General features: G+C 40.8%; 1 protein-coding gene across 3 annotated transcripts in view; it reads left to right on the top strand.

Annotated features, from left to right (window-relative positions):
- Positions 1-16,515, top strand: part of GABRR2 (gamma-aminobutyric acid type A receptor subunit rho2) — a 64,040-nt gene that overhangs the window by 22,406 nt on the left and 25,119 nt on the right. Inside the window, exons 1-2 of one of the 3 annotated variants that reach the window (XM_042857578.2) lie at positions 15,705-15,838; positions 15,934-16,157. The exons of 1 other annotated variant lie outside the window; for it this stretch is intronic. The gene's annotated coding sequence lies outside the window, so the exon portion shown is untranslated. One more of the 3 variants, XM_024103022.3, reaches the window with a different exon arrangement.

The following is a 16,515-nucleotide window of genomic DNA, read 5'->3' as shown; positions in this document are numbered from 1 at the left end:
CCTCGCCTGTCCTTTTTCAAGCGGCTACCAGGCTAAGGTGACCACATGTCCCTAAAAACTAGGAATGTTCCGGTATTTTGCCCTGCTCCACTGCTCAGACTGAGTCCCTGGCCCTGTAAGTCAGCATCAGTCCTCCGCCTCCTTATGCAGAGTCCTTAAAGGAGGGAGGTCAAGAGGTAAAGGTTTTTAACTACAGAAGTTTTCCTGTAACTGCTTCTGGTACAGCAACTTTTCTGGTTATCTGTTTTTCTCCTGCTTCCAAGCAGGAAGCAGTGGTGTAAAACACTGGCTGCATGCATGCAATGATGTATCCCCTCTGATGACTGGCTTCAGTGATTATAACAAGCCTATTACTTATCTATAGCTACAGGAGTTCTCCTTTAGCTCAAGCAGTAGAGGGCTGTGTTTTGGTGCTGAAAGGTTTGGGTTGGATGGATCCCCCTATTGATGGAAATGAAAGGGCAGAAGTAAAATGCTAAAACTGGAAAAAATAAACCACTTGGGGTTGTGCTGCTAACGACCCTCCCAGAAGTGAGGAGGGCAAGCTCAGACACTCATGGCTGTGTGAACTGCCTTTAAAATGGAGACACACTGTACTGATAATTTAGGAGGAAGGGGCCAGGCATTCCTTACACAACATGGCACATTTTTACCAAAGGAAACAAGGGTAAAAAAGTCCAGCACAGACCTGTATTTACCACATGCTCACGTTAGACTACATAATCTGAAAGGCTGTGCTGACTGTAATCTATATTCCTATCTTGCTATGACTGCAGTGGTTGGCAATTGTAACCATATTATTCAGCATTATATTAAAATGTTATTTAAAGTCAGAAAGAAAGTAGACAAAAATGCAATAAGTATGGTTGTATTCTCAAAACAGAATGCAAAATGGCACTGTAGGATCCATGTTTATCTCCCAATGATTCCAGATCAAATTTACTCAGTTTACAAGTAATAGTTCAGGATACACTCAGCCAACAAATCTATTGTGTAAGAAGATGCTGTATTGTAACTCTGTTCAGAACCTGAAATGAGTACAGAGTGCAGCAGCCTGTTGCTTAAGTGGAGCATGTCACTGTGAGCACATGACCTGGACTTCTGGAACTGACTGGCTGCCTATAGGTTTCCTAATGGAGTTGAAAGTGTTGATTTTGACCTAAAAAGCCCTACATTGCCGGAGACCTGCCTAGTTGAGTGTTGCCAGCTCTCATGATTTTATTGTGAGTCTCATGACTTTTGCTGTTTTACTTAAAGCCCCAACTTCTGGAGTCATGTGTTTACATGAGAATCTCTGCTTTCATGGGGGAAAAAAGCAGTAAGTTTCTAGTCACTGTGGTAGCAAAGAAAAACACATGATCCAAGTGCACCCTAAAGGCTCAGATACTGGAATGCAAATAAAAAAGAATTAAGCATCTTTTATTGTTAAAAATCTTAGGATTTTCAAGCTAGCCTCATGATCTTTGAACACTTGAAGTAGACAGTACGTCACTGTCTCTCTCTCTCTCTCATGATACTGCTACAAGTGTGATGAAGAGTAGGACTTGGCTTGGAATCTCCTTGTTTTATACAAGAGGGCGCGGCTAGTGGGGAATCTCCTGAGGCAGGCCCTCTACTTTGGGATCTGTTCTCCTCACTTGGTCTGAAATAGCCTGAATCAAGTGATCTCCAGGAGATGTTCTTTCTGGCGGGCTGCTATGCATTTGGTGTGGAAGCTGAAGGACAAGATTTTGTTGTGCTCTGTGCTGAAGTTCTAGGTTTTATGGGACCTGCTGCTATTGTTCTATTGTTCTATTTTCTTCTGTCTTTTATTGTATTTTTAATATTTTATCTGTGTGCCCAGAGCCTGAGAGAGGTGTCTCTTTGTATGTTTCACACCCAAATAAATAAAGGCGTGTTTACATTGTCATTCTTGTAACTTTAATACAGTGTATTTTAAATATTTTGCCCAATTTAACAGAGTATTTTAAAAAAACAATACAATCTTTAGGATCCTGCAAGATCCTAAAAACCTGAAGCAGTTTTTGCAAAATCAGTTACTTCAACCCAATGTTCATCAACTTAATGAGCAGACTATTGGAAGCTGCATTTGAAGACATTTCAGAAAATTGCACTTTCAGCTTCAGAGATGAGATTTTGCAAGCATCTTGGCGGGAGGTGGGGAATGGATGTGGAGACCATGTTTCTGTAATTTCTGCTGAAAACAATGACATCTCACAAAGGCCTTGTTTGAACTAGCAAAATTGCCCAAGGCTGACAATGGGTGTCAGTAAATGGGTGCAGCTGAACAGGATTTAACTGTGTATGGCTAAGAACTAACCTTGGCAACAACTTAATTATATTAGACTGTAGGCTATGTAAGCACCAATCAAATGCAACCGGACAACTTTGTGACAGGAGCTGGATGTTTAGGTTCCTGTGGTATCAAAAAATCTTGTGTATATTTCTAGTGCTAAAATAAATCATATAGAAAAAGATTAGGAAAAAATAGAGTAAATTAACTGGATATATTTTTTATATCCAGTTTATATTTATATATTTTTATTGTTATGCATTGTAAAATCATAGGGCCTCATTCACCACTGCATTACTCCAACGGAGTTATACCAGTGTAAAACTGAAGTCAATGGGGCCTGATTCTCATATAATCTAAGGCCCTTTTGTCCTGCTCAGGGAGTGTAAAGGGGCCTTAAAGATGGGTGTAACTGTAACCTGTGCCCATTGTAAGGCCCTTTTTCACTTTCAGAGTGTTGTAAAGCAGAGTAACATACTGTGAATCAGGCCTATAACTTTATGTTCCAAATGAAAATGACTGTCATCTCCACACAAACCCAAATAGAAATATTTCCCAGGGAACCTAGGCAGTAGTATTAGATTGTAGTGAAATCATGTGTCATGTAGCATGTTTGTAAAACCTGAGAAAAATGAGCAAGAGTTATCCAAGGAGAGACTGGGGAAGAATATTAGAAGGCAGGTGAAGTATCCAAGAAAAGTTATCGCTGTAAAGCGCTAGAGCAGACGTTATGTAAGCAATGTTATTAACAGCCCAACTGTCATAGTTAAGTCTTGCCTGATGTCAACCCATTAGTGACAGCTATTGGGTAAAGTGATAATGACAAAGATTGTTGCTTTACTAATGTTCTATGCAGCCTCCTCCCGTCCTAAAATAGATTGCATTTGTTCTGACCCTTTTGGAGTTATCTCCATGCCAGTGACCTTGCTCAAGCCAGCAGATGTTCAGGTATTATTTACAAATATTAATATTTAAAGATTATGTAAATGTTTTAGTTGGGTTCTCTTCTTTAAACACCCATGTTAAGCATTTCATCTATGATGTTTCATATTTTATAGGGAGCCTGTGAATAAGCAGCTTTAGTTGATACTCAAAATAGCTGTACCTTCTTTGCTGAGAAACAACCTAATGCTCATGTTATACTTATCCATATAGAATGTCAACTAGATCTTGCTGCACTTGTTGAATAATACTTTTATCAGCACCTATGGACAGTTGGGTGACTGAAGGCATAAATGGCTCACATAGGGTTAGTGTCAAAGGTTAGGGTAAAACTCACTTCTTCTGCAATGATAATCCAGCAGTAAAATGGGAAAACACACAAACAATCCCCCTCTCTTCCCCCAGTACAGTGATACTCAACCTACTGAATGTAGCCTGTGTCTGAACTTAATTGATTGTATCTGTTTTAGGGCTAAGCCCACACGTGCTGAGCACCCACAGTTTTGTTTGTCTTTAATGCCTCTTGAGACCAAACCCATAGACTAAGAGCATACGTTGTCACAGCATTGTTAGTTCAAGGTATAACTTGAGTGTTAACTCTAACCTAACTCCCATCTGCACACACAAATCTCTAGCTCGAGGTAACTGTGGCTTTATCATTGAGCTAGCTGATCTGTCAGGGGAGGGGAGGAGGCTGAAGTTCAAATGCCGTTAAAGCTCAAGTACTAGTGGGGAGTCCATAGTCCGTGTCTTGAGGCATGGACTGTGGAAGGACACTGTTTACCCAACAAAAAATAAATAGGAGTTTATGGGGTGTACAGAATCACCAAAGACTGGTCTGCAGTTCAGACACATCAGATTTTATACTGTGGCCTCCCAGATTTGTTTTTTTCTATCATGATTTGAGCAATTGCCCTGAGTGCCTTCCATTTGTGTCTTTTTAGTCTGTGAGCTCTTTAGATCAGGCTCTGTCTCTAACTACGTATGTACAGCACCTAGTACAATAAGGCTCCTACCTTTGTGGAGGCCTTTAGCTACTACCACAGTATAAATAATAATAAAGTGTTACAATTCCTTCTCACTCCTCTCTGAACTTGGGATTGATCTTATTTGCATAGCCACTATTTTGGCCTCAGAATGAGACTTAACCTGCAAAATGCATGTCTGAAAAGATGTATCAATCTCATTTTAGTCACATGTGGAATTTTTGTCCTCACAGTCCACTGCTGCTATCTCATTTTAACAATTGAAAGTCAGATGAAGAGAAGGAGACTGATATCAAAGGAAACTGACAGAACTCTGAGCTTTTGAACTCTATGGCAGAGTCTGAAATTAAAGGGAAATGACAAAATCTTTGTCTTGGAGCTGGCAGAACAGCAGATTGCAAATACTGACTTCAGGCAACTTCAATGCAGCCCACTCCTTCCTATCTTCTAAGGCGTTCGGTAGGATTATACCCATAAAAAAAATCACAGTAGCTTATATCACATGAGTACCCAGCACAAAATTCTGCTATTCAGAGAACTGGCCTGAACCTTATGCCTTCTAAACTGCATCCCATAGAGGGTGTTTTATACAACAAGATGTTCCTGGATGTGAGTGAGACCCATAGAAAAGGAGCTCAAGACTAATCTGAAAATGTCTTTCTGTCCTCCAGAGTTTTCCAGGATTTTTTTTTCCTTCCCAAGTGGCAAACCATTCCTGGGATCACAACCCAATGCCCTGGGAATAAGGTATCTGAACTTTCCCTCGCTTCTTTCAGATTCATCTACAATAAGCTGCTCCATATTTTTTTACCTACTCTTCAATGAGTTCCATTCATTATTCAGGTTGCATAGGCCACTTAGGCCATTTGTGATGAGGTTCCTATTTGAATCTGTATTTAGTAGTTGGACTCCATCGGGATAAGAAACTTACCCAAAATTCAGGGATGTTCAGATCTGGGCTTTTGGTTATGTTCAGATCCAGGCCCATTTGCACTCCTAAAAAACCTGTGATACAAATGTCAAATGCTGTCTTCTGAGCTATCCTACTATAAGTCTCGGCCTGCTGGAAGTCTGCCTGGTTCCAATTCAGCAGTTACTTAAGTATAGGCCTTGCTTTAAGCCTGTGAGTAGTCCCACTGAAGTCAGTGCTCCTGTGCTTAAAGTTAGGCACGTGCTTAAGTAGCTTACTGTATCAGGGCCTATATATTCAGCAGTCAGAGAAGATACATTGGTGTGTTTGAAATCCGATTCAGTTGCCATGTACCACAGTCTTTAGCATTACACTGATCAGCTTGGAGACGGGGGATGTTGAAACCCTAAATTGCAGTAAACACATGCAGAGGCTGGAAGGTGAATCTCAGTTATTCTTACTGCTGCACATCAATGATTACTCTTGAATTGGAGCTGTGTGAAAACAGTAAATACTTTTCATGAAAAAAATACAGTTTTGGTGAAGGCCATTTTGTGGCCCCAAAATTTCTCTTTACGCAACATTTTGTGTGTGTGTGAAATGTCAGTTTTCACATTGAAACCTGGTAAATTTCACACATTTTGATGCAAACCGAAATAAATGGAGGGAGTTAGTTTGGAGTTTTTAGAAACAGATTAATTAAATTGCCTCTTGGAGGCATCTTGCTTTCCCTGCTCTGTGAATGAATCCAAGGCTGGAGCCTGGGCTCTGAGAGCGTCCCCACTCACAGGCCTCAGAATCCAGGCTTCAGCCCAAGCCCAAACAGTTACAGTGCAATTTTAGCTCTGCAGCCTGACCCCCGCCAGCACAAGTCAGCTGATCTGGGCCAGCAGCAGCCATGCTTCTATCACAGTGGAGCTGTACCCTTAGTGCCTAACTGTCATTGATTTCCATAGGAGTTGGGCACCTAAGCACTTTTGGGGTGCTCAGATATTACAGTAACGTGCGCCATATCATACCTAACATAGATAGATCTGTTGGCTTATAGCTGGAGCTATAACAATTGACACCAGCTGAGGGTCTGCTCCCAACCCCAGAATTCAGTCTCCAGGATGGTTAATCTGGCATCTTTCCAGAGCTCCAAAATTCAATCAACATTTTAAAAATAAAATGTAGGGAATTTAGCGCTCGTGAGCCAGGCACAGTACACTGCTGTATACATTTCTCCACAGAGTTTTGCCAGCTGAAATTAATCTGGGGCTGCAGCTATTCCTGCTATTACCATCCCGGACCTGGTTTAACAGCAACTGCCTGTTGTCAGAACTGTGAAGTGGTTTTGTGATGTACACAATCTGGGATGAAATCAATGCTTGTTTTTCAATTCTGACCTAACTCAGAATTTGAACCCAGATCTCTGAAGGTGCAAAGCAAGTGTCTATCAAGGAGTATCTCATGGTCTCTTACAAACTCTTGTGTTTTAGCAGAGTTGCAGCATTAAAAAAAATGAGCACGTCCATTGTCTCAGAGGTAGCATCAAGAAAAATTGGTTTTAAGATGAATTAGAGAGCTATTAAAGTAGCACTAAGACACTCCAGGGCTCTTTAAGCTGTCTGTTAACAAATGTTTCAATTGTTCTAAAAGCCCAGTGGCTCACAGTGCATCATAAGCATGCTCCAGCCAGACCCAAACAAATTCCTTAAACATAGCAACACAAAGGAGGAGACATGCAAACTGAAAGCCCTGATTCTGCAATCATTTGTGCACATGCTAAACTGTAGTCACTTGAGTAGCCCCACTGATGTCAATGAGACTACTCAGTAAGTTTAGCACGTTAAGTGTTTGCAGGCTAAGACCCAAAGCCTCTCCTTAAGCCTCAAATCTCAATCCTGCAAACACTTAAGCACATGAATAAATTTATTCACAGGAGCAGGCTTACTTAAATTATTGCTCCCATTTACTTCAATGAGAATGAAAGGCGCCCAACACCTCCTAAAATCAGGCTACTTCCTTGTTGCTATTATTTGTATTACAATAGTGCCCATGGACCCCAACTGGGCTCAGTGCCCAGTTGTGCTAAGAACATTTATGTCAACATGGCCCCAGATGGGTTAGGTGCCTGAATGCGGATTATGCATCCAAGTTTGAAAATTCTGTGCAGAGATATAGACATCTAGGGGCAGGTCTACACTACTGCTTACGTTGATCTAACTTACGTCGCTCAGGGGTGTGAAAAAGACCCCCCTCCCACCGAGCGACGCAAGTTACAGTGACCTAAGCGCTGTCAACACCGGTGCTATGTCAGCAGGAAACGCTCTTCCGCTGACATAGCTTCTGCCTCTCTTGGAGTTGGAGTAATTATGCCGACGGGAGAGCGCTCTCCCATCAGCATAGAGCATCTTCACCAGACGTGGTGCAGCCAATGTAGTGCTTCTAGTGTAGACCTGCCCTAGGTATTTACAGTATTAAACTACAGGTGTAGTTGATATGTTTGAATAATGTAGCGCTCTTGTATTAAATGAAGATCACGTTATACAATAACAACAGGACAAGCCCTCTTCCTTCCTTGCATTACCACTCATCCCATTAGAGGGGGAGGGAGGAGTGGGAGGGCTCATCCCCTCCCAGCTCTGTACCTCCTCCAGCTCCCTTTCAATAGAGAGATTTTCTTTGTTTGCTCCTCATTAGTGGCAGTGGGTGGGGAATTTGGCTAAGCATCTGGAGCCTTGGTGGTTGAACAGTTTAGTTTGCAGAGAGACAGGATTAAAAATGTAGCAGTTTCCTAATGATCACAAGGATTAGTGAGACCAAAAATCTCTTGACATCTTTCTATGACTGATCAACAGCTGTTTAATTCAACAGTATGTTCTGTAGCCACACTGACCTTTAAGTAGACCCAGGGTTTGTTGCAGTTTGAAGAGAGTATTTGTTGCTGGATTTCGGTTTTGCTTTAAATATTGTAAGTAATTAATATGCAATTCTTCACCAAGTGTGAAAAATGTATGTTGATCTAAATTTTGAAGAGCCATAAGCAAAAATCCTACAGTCAGAAAATCTTGAGACGCTGCTATATGTTAGTTTTACCTTACAGCTTCACATGCAGAATTCTTGAATTTTTGGCAGATGTAAACCAGCATAAAGAAAATTGGGATTTGGTTAAAATCAGCCTGTAGGAAGTTCACATGGCTTTAGGTATTGGAGTGTCATCTACTATGGAGGGACTCTGAGAACTGGTTATTAAGTAACTTAAATCTATGTGGGTAATTCCAGGAACACAGTTAATGTAACAACCAGAGCTGATTTTCAAACTAGTGTATGGAGTTTGGCAGCTTTGCTATGCAGTTTCTTAGACTCTCAGTACTCTACTATAAATTGATGTGCATATGCATTTTGTTTGAGTTTTTTTTCAAGCCCTGAAGTAGGGAAGAGATGATGGCAAAGAATTGGACAAGAATACGACATATACTTTTTGCATATTATGTTGCCATGATAATCAGAAATATACTGATTCTGTGATCAGGCAGGGAAATGGGTAGATTCATCCAAAGGAAGTGGCTCTAGATTGTTGCACACTTGTTACACTCTGGAATTTAGTGAGAAGAGTTGAGCGGTATCACGTGCTTGTTCATAACACAGAGACCAGAGGATTGAGTGTTGTAAGCTGACGATCTCTAACATAATTGCCTGAATAAACAATCCCCTCTGCTGAAGAAATCAGTGTGTTTTGCAGGATGTTTGTTCTAATTTTCCTGTTAATGAGATCTCTTTATATAGAGAGCTTTTAATCAAGAAATGCAATGGATTGTTTTCCTAGCTCTGCCTTAGACTTTCTGTGGTCTTGGACAAATCATCTAATCTCTCTGTGCATTGGTTTCCCAATTTATAAACATGGTGATAATGTGTTCAGACTAATCAAAGAAATGTTTGCCTGGCATGTGTGTATACATAGGTAATAAATATACATCTATTGTTAAAATTTCATAGTATTGTGCAGTGAGACTTCATTTTCCAGAGCACAAATATTGTGTAATTTTTAGTCATACAATTGCTGTAGCATATCGATTTACACAGTGATGTGGAGAGACAGGGAATTTAAATGAAAATTACAAAGTATATGCAAAATAAATGCGTGGACAGCACCACAGTCTTGCCTGTCTGTGTCTAAATCTTGCTGATTCTTTCTGCATAACATCTCCAAGATATGGCCTTTCTCATCCATCTACACAGCTAAAACTCTCGTCCAGGGTGGTGTTATCTCACGTTTCAATTACTGCAACATCCTTCTCTCTGGCCTTGACAAACACAATCTCGCCCCACTTGTCTTCATTCAGAATGCTGCTGCAAAGATAATTTCCTAGCCCATCACTTTGACCATATCAATCCCACCCCACTGAATATCTCCATTGGCTCCCCCTTCTCTGTCACATCAGACATAAACTACGTGCCTTCACTTTCAAGGCCCCTTATGGCCTATTCCCAATCTACCTATCATCTCTTATTTGTTACTGAGGTGGTGACTCCGACCTCCAATCAGCCCATGATGCCTTCCTCCATCACCCACTTGTTACATTTTCAGAAAGCACCTTCATGGTTTCTCCCAAACTCCCTTCATGTTTGGGAGGAGCTCCCCATAAACATCTACAAAGCTACCTCATTATCCTCCTTCAAATCCCATCCTTAAAACTCTCATTGGTCATGATGCCTACAAAACACTTGACAAAGCCACTGGTCTGCTGAGAGCACCACCTGTCTTGATGAACAGTAATGTCTCGTTGTTTCCTGGTGCTCTCCCACCTGACTGTCTGTATCCATCTGGGGTCTTTTGTTTTATACTTAGATTGTAAGCTCTTTTGGGGCAGGGACTATCCTTTGCTCTGCGTTTGTACAGTGCTTAGCACATGGGGTCTGAGTCCATGGTAAGGGCTTCTAGGAGCTATGGTAATACAATTAACTAATAATAATTCCTGTTTCTCTCTTATAAATTGGAGTGCAGGCTACATGGGAATTCATATCCATTTGATTAATTTCACTAGTTCCCTGCTGCTAAATCAAACTCACCATGCCATCTGCATTTCTGTACTATTCTTCGCCTTTTTGCTACCCCACCTCCAGCTTCCCCTTATCTGTATCTTCACTCCCCTTCTGCAACACCTCCTTTCACTCACTCCATATGCTTGTGCTCTCCTGCAGGCTCCCATCTCCTTCATCTTCTCATAACCTCAGCTCTGCACACGTGCTGAAGAGAGGGAAAAGAAGAAAAACAATGATAATTGCCATTGACTTCGGTAGGAATCTGCCTGAGAAAAGCAGAGTAAACATTTCTACTTAAGTCAATAGAAGTAATTGAAGTCAATTTTACTCAGACTTTCCCTCAGTAATATTTGAGTTAAGGGCCTCAGGATTTGGGTTTGCAGGTTTAATTATTTTTCTTCTTCTCCCTCTCTATCTATTCCATACACTCTTTTTTCGTTACCTCAGGATCTTGCTCTTACTTAACTATGGGGGCGGAAGGAAGCAAAAAGAGAGTCATCAATGTAAGAATATGATAAACACCAATCTAAGTCCTCCCCTCCTCATGACTCCTGAATGTGTCCATCTTTAAACTGAACACCCGGAGAGGGGATGTCTTTATTTTGGGTTTTGTAATGTATCAAAACCACGACAGATTGAACCGTTAGGGGTGGCCCTTGCACTTGGATAACCGCCATTTATCTCAGCACAAAACTGAGCCCTGGATGCACAAAAGTGAAAAAGATGATACAAAATTAGAGTGCAGCACTATCATTTCATTTTCAAGGGAGGTGTAGAGAGTTTGGGGGGGGTGTAAATGTAAATTTATGTTCCCTTTCCTCCCAGCTGCTGTTCTTTTTTTGTATCTGTATTCTATGTTCAGGCACCCATGTGAACTGCAGCAGTAAACAGACTTTGGATGTGATTTGATTTAAATCATCATAGCTTGAATTAAGCCTTTGTATGCAGAGTATGGAATCTACTGTGAGGATTTTGTTTGGCATTTACATGAATTTTATGTGAAGCTTCTCACACTCTGGTGGGATCCAATGTGAAGTACTGTGAACCATCAGCTTCTTTTTCTTTTCACGCAAGATTACACTGGCAAGCCTTTCATGATGGTTTCTCTCTTTTCTGTTAGTACAGAGCCTGGCACAACAGGGCACTTAGTGCCCAGTCCTATGATAATATACGTATTTAGTAACAATAAATAATAAGTGCTTTCTACAGCAAAAGCCATATTGCACCTCTGCCCTAAGAACAAAATCTAGTTTGCTGTTGGCACTAGAAATTTCAAAGGGCTTGGGGACATGGTCCTGCCCCCTTCCACAGTAACCAGCAAAGCTGAGCATGTGGAAGTCGGACATAGGGACAGTTGTCACCATGCCTGCTTTGTGTCCCTGGAGTCTTTCTGGCTGAGTTGTCTACAATGCCTCCGGGGAATCCTGCTGCTGCATGATCCCAGTGAAGGAAGCAGCTTTGCCACAGTATAACCCCGAATATACAAAGACCTTGAGGGATGGATGTTTAAACAACCAAATATATTTGCATGATCATAAAATAACTTGATCCTTGAGATATTTAATTAAAGTCATTTCACTGCTGTCTGGATTAAGGCTTTCTGAAAGTCAGACACCAACAGTTTAATATTTTATAATCCCTCCTTCTGCTATGTCATCTACTGTAATATTATTGTGCCTGCTTCTGTGTCAGGTCTAAATCCCTATGGCACTTAGTTATTCTGCTCACATAAGGTTCAGCATAAAGCTGTGTATAAGAAAATGAATTAATTTAAAAGCCTTCCCTTACTGTCATACTCAGAGCAGTGATCTTTTCTAACAAACAGGCTGGAGAGACATATCACTGGGTCGACTAAATTAATATTGTTATAGTGAATGCATGCTGTCTATCCAATGACATCAAAGGAATTAATAAAAAGACTATTATTATTCATTCATACCATGGCCCACAGTATGGCATCCCTACATGTTTGAGCAAAGAAGAAATATTAATGAACGTTAATTTTATATAATGGCTAATACCACAATTGTGTTTCTACCCCACTGATTTTACTGCAAGTCAAAATGACCTTGTTAAAAATAGAAAAATGATGTTGTTAACTACTTGAAAGTCTACCTTATTAAAGAGATCTGGAATTAATTGAGAAGGAGCATTCCTTTACGATGTTATAAAGATGTTTTTGTCTTAATATTCAACATTTTTTGATAGTAATGTGTTTAATAATTTTAGGTCACTTGATAGTCTAAATAATCACAGAGTTGAAGAAGGTGTGGATGTGTCCAAGGTTTAAACCAGTATAAACAACTTCAAATGGGAAATCAACGTATTAAAATGCCACATGTATGATACAAATTAATTGATTGATTTCACCTTATTAGACTCCACAGCTAGTCAATTGAAGAGGCTGAATAAACAGTAAAATACTAAAACCTGCTGATTTATAAAGTACTTGCACTTAAAAAAAAATTAAGTCCCCATTACAGTTTACCAAAAACAGAACTTTACAAAATTTCACTATGGCGGTATATGTGAAATGAGTTGATGGTTAACGAGACTGACTAGTTTCTAGTGTCAAGTATCAGAGGGGTAGCCGTGTTAGTCTGAATCTGTAAAAAGCAACAGAGGGTCCTGTGGCATCTTTAAGACTAACAGAAGTATTGAAGCATAAGTTTTCATGGGTGAATGCCCACTTCATCAGACATCTGATGAAGTGGGCATTCACCCACGAAAGCTTATGCTCCAATACTTCTGTTAGTCTTAAAGGTGCCACAGGACCCTCTGTTGCTTTTTATAGTTTCTAGTGGACACATGTTCCTATCGCCTGTAGTGAACTATTAATTTAACAGCCTTAAGCAGTCAGCAGCAGCACCTCAAAGTGTGAAGGAAACCAAAGGAAAATACATGACAAGAAGTAGAGCTTAAAAAAGGAAAACAGTGAAAATAGATCTAAAAAGAAAATGGTGTGATTGTGCCACGTTTGTTCCCGCTAATGAATTCCTTCCCAGCCCACAGTAAATGTAGTGGTTGGTGTGTGGGCAAATGCTACAGTTGGATCAGAAAAGATGTAGGGATCTTCTTAGCTAGCATGCACTTATTTGATTTGCTACTCACCAGCTAGTCCTGTTTTTTCAGGGGTGAACAATGTCCACACTAATTAAACAGGTAGACCTAGAGAAAGGGTTCTTAAACAATTTCTCAAGCCTTGTCTACATTAGGAAAATTCATTTTTCAGCTCCATCAATGGTAGCAACAATGGAAATATTACCTGCCACTCACTTATTCTACAGCTTCCACTATCACTACCACCAGTGGACCTACACTGGGGCAAAAAAACATATACTGGGAAAACCTGTACATGTGCACTCAGTGTGAACAACTCCACTCTCACTTTAAATTTTGTGGGCTGCCTCACCTCCCATTCACCTTAGCATCCCGGTAGCCACTAAAGGAATCTCTCAATTGGGAAAGTAATATAAAGAAAGAATTTTATATGTTCTTATCTGTCGTCAATAAAATGCAGCAGCTGGGAACAAGGAGAGCCGGCTCTGCATGGACCACCAAGTATCTACAGACCACAGCTTGGGAGTAACTGACCTAGAGAACAGTCTATTCACTAATCTTCTCACGCCTGTCTTCTTTTAAAGTCTAATGTAGGCAGATTGATAATCTGGGAAGTTTTTCCCATTTGTTTTCAAAGAAAATGAGCTACTCACCACCCGTTGTGCTAGACAAGGATTTGTCAGCTATTAAAGTTATACTCTGTCTAAGTGCATTTTGAATTCTGGGGTGATTCTGATACAAAAATAAATGCTTGAGTTGCACAGTCACTGTCTCTGTTTCCAATACAGGGATGGGTTCTCCTTCACATATGCAGAGATTTCATCAAAGATATTTTCTCACTAAGAGGCAGATGAGCTTGCCTGAACAGTGCTGCCACTACAGCTGTGCAGGAACTGGAATTTCCCTCCGGTGGACAATTTCTCATTCAGAAAAAAAAAAGAAATTAATTGCAAATCAGAGTCAAAAACCAGATCTGCAAAATTTTCCATGGGAGGGACATGTTGGAAGAACCAAAACAGAATTTAAAAAGTTTCCTGTCCCCCCTTCCCAGGCTTCCTGGCTCTGTGGCAGCCTGTCAGGTGAGCTAGGGAGATTGGGAGCTTGGGAACTGGGGCTCACAGGGCTTCTTGACTCCTGACCACCATACCCTGACTGAACTGGGCTTGCATAGTTGCTTAATTCCAATGACATTAGGCACTTACGTTGTTTCTATTCATTTGTATGCACATTTAAACCTTCAAGTATGAATAAAATCTGTGCCATACTTTTCCACCTTTAATGACTCCCTCTTCATAAAACTCAAATCCTCCCTGGCCCCATCACCAGGGCCCATAAGACAACAAAAGTAGGTGGTGATAAGTAACAGTCACCATGGATTTGTCAAGAACAAATTGTGTCAAACCAACCTGATAGCTTTCTTTGACAGGATGAGGGGGGAAGCGGTTTAGTAAAGCTTTTGATACTGTCTTGCATGACCTTCTCATAAACAAACTAGGGAAATACAACCTAGATGCAAACATCATTCTGGGATGTATTAGCAGGAGTGTTGTAGGCAAGACACGAGAAACAATTCTTCTGCTCTACTCCGCCCTGATTAGGCCTCAACTGGAGTATTGTGTCCAGTTCTGGGTGCCACATTTCAGGAAAGATGTGGACAAATTGGAGAAAGTCCAGCGAAGAACAAAAAAAAAAAAAACTATTAAAGGTCTAGAAAACATGACCTATAAGGGAAGATTGAAAAAATTAGGTTTGTTTAGTCTGGAGAAGAGAAGACTGAGGGGGGACATAACAATTTTCAAGTACAAAAAGGGTTGTTACAAGGAGAAGGGAGAAAAATTGTTCTCGTTAACCTCTGAGGACAGGACAAAAAGCAATGGGCTTAAATTGCAGAAAGGTGGGGTTAGGTTGGACATTAGGAAAAACTTCCTAACTGTCAGGGTAGTTAAGCACTGGAATAAGTTACCTAGGGAGGCTGTGGAATCTCCATCATTGGAGATATTTAAGAGCAGATCAGATAAACACCTGTCAGGATGGTCTAGATAATACTTAGTCCTGCCATATGTGAAGGGGACTGGACTAGATGACCTCTTGAGATCCCTTCTAGTTCTATGATTTTGTGAAAACCAGTACAGTTGCAAGCTGGGATTCTGTGGGGAGCTTGTGCAGTGCATTCCTCACCTCATGCAGCTGTCATCTGTTGGGCTCCTCTATGGCATCATGAAAAGTGTTTGAGGAAGGCAAGTTGTGGGGAGGGGGAATGAGTGGCATGTGTGGCTAGTGGATCCACAACTACATGGATCCACCTGCAACCCCTCAACACAGTAGGCAGGGCAGAGTACCTTCTGCTTCAATGGGCCCACTCTAATGCTTCGAGGTAAGCACATGTTGAAGTATGTTGCTGGTTGTGGTCAGACTGCTCAGCACCTTTCAGGATCAAGCCCAAAATACATACATGAAATTCCACCTCACGTGTTTTTGTCCAAAGGTTAAAACATTCAGTAACTCAGTCAGGTTAATATTTCTCAGACTGTTGCTATACTTCTCCAGAACACCACGGGTACTGAAAAACTGCATGAAGTCAGAAGACTGTAGCAGGCTGTAGCAATATAAATGGAACAGGTGAGCTATGTCACTTGCAGTGCTCCTTTAACCCTGCCTTTGCACTGTATTGTACCACAGTGGGATGTGTCAAAGAACTGGCAATATCATTGCAGGTGGTCCAGTCATGGTAATCCACCTGGATTCATGCCCTGCTGATACTGTGCTGACTTATCCTACTGAAGCACCTGCTGCTGTGTGAACTCCCCTTTTCTACAACAGAAATGGATACAGACGTTGGAGTCCGTGTGCCACAGCAGAAATGGCAGTAGGGTAGATGATACCTTGCAAGCTAAAAGCCCTATTGCATTCTCAGAACAGAGGTTTTCTAGTTGTCTTGGTAAATGTATATTATTTAAAGTGCTTGCTATTGGAATTAGTTTTCATGATGATGTCATTATATTATTATTTAATATTGATATAAAAGTAGCACTTACAGATCAGGATCCGGACCCCCTATTGAGCTAGGTACTATACAAACACGGAGGTGTCATAGTCCTTGCCTGGAACACAAGATATGGCTTTGTAACAACATCAAATTCTCTAAAGCACAACTAAAGCAACTGCATAATGACAGCGACTTCAAATTAGGGACAGGTGAGCACTTTTTACCTAACTTCAAGCACACCTGAATACTGAAAGTTTGATTCAGATTGAACTTCTTTGAATTCAAATTCAGTTTAGGAGAGATTGGAAAA

Source organism: Chrysemys picta, chromosome 3 (assembly GCF_011386835.1).
Source record: "Chrysemys picta bellii isolate R12L10 chromosome 3, ASM1138683v2, whole genome shotgun sequence".
NCBI lineage: Eukaryota > Metazoa > Chordata > Testudines > Emydidae > Chrysemys > Chrysemys picta.
This window is presented reverse-complemented; position numbering and strand designations above follow the sequence as displayed.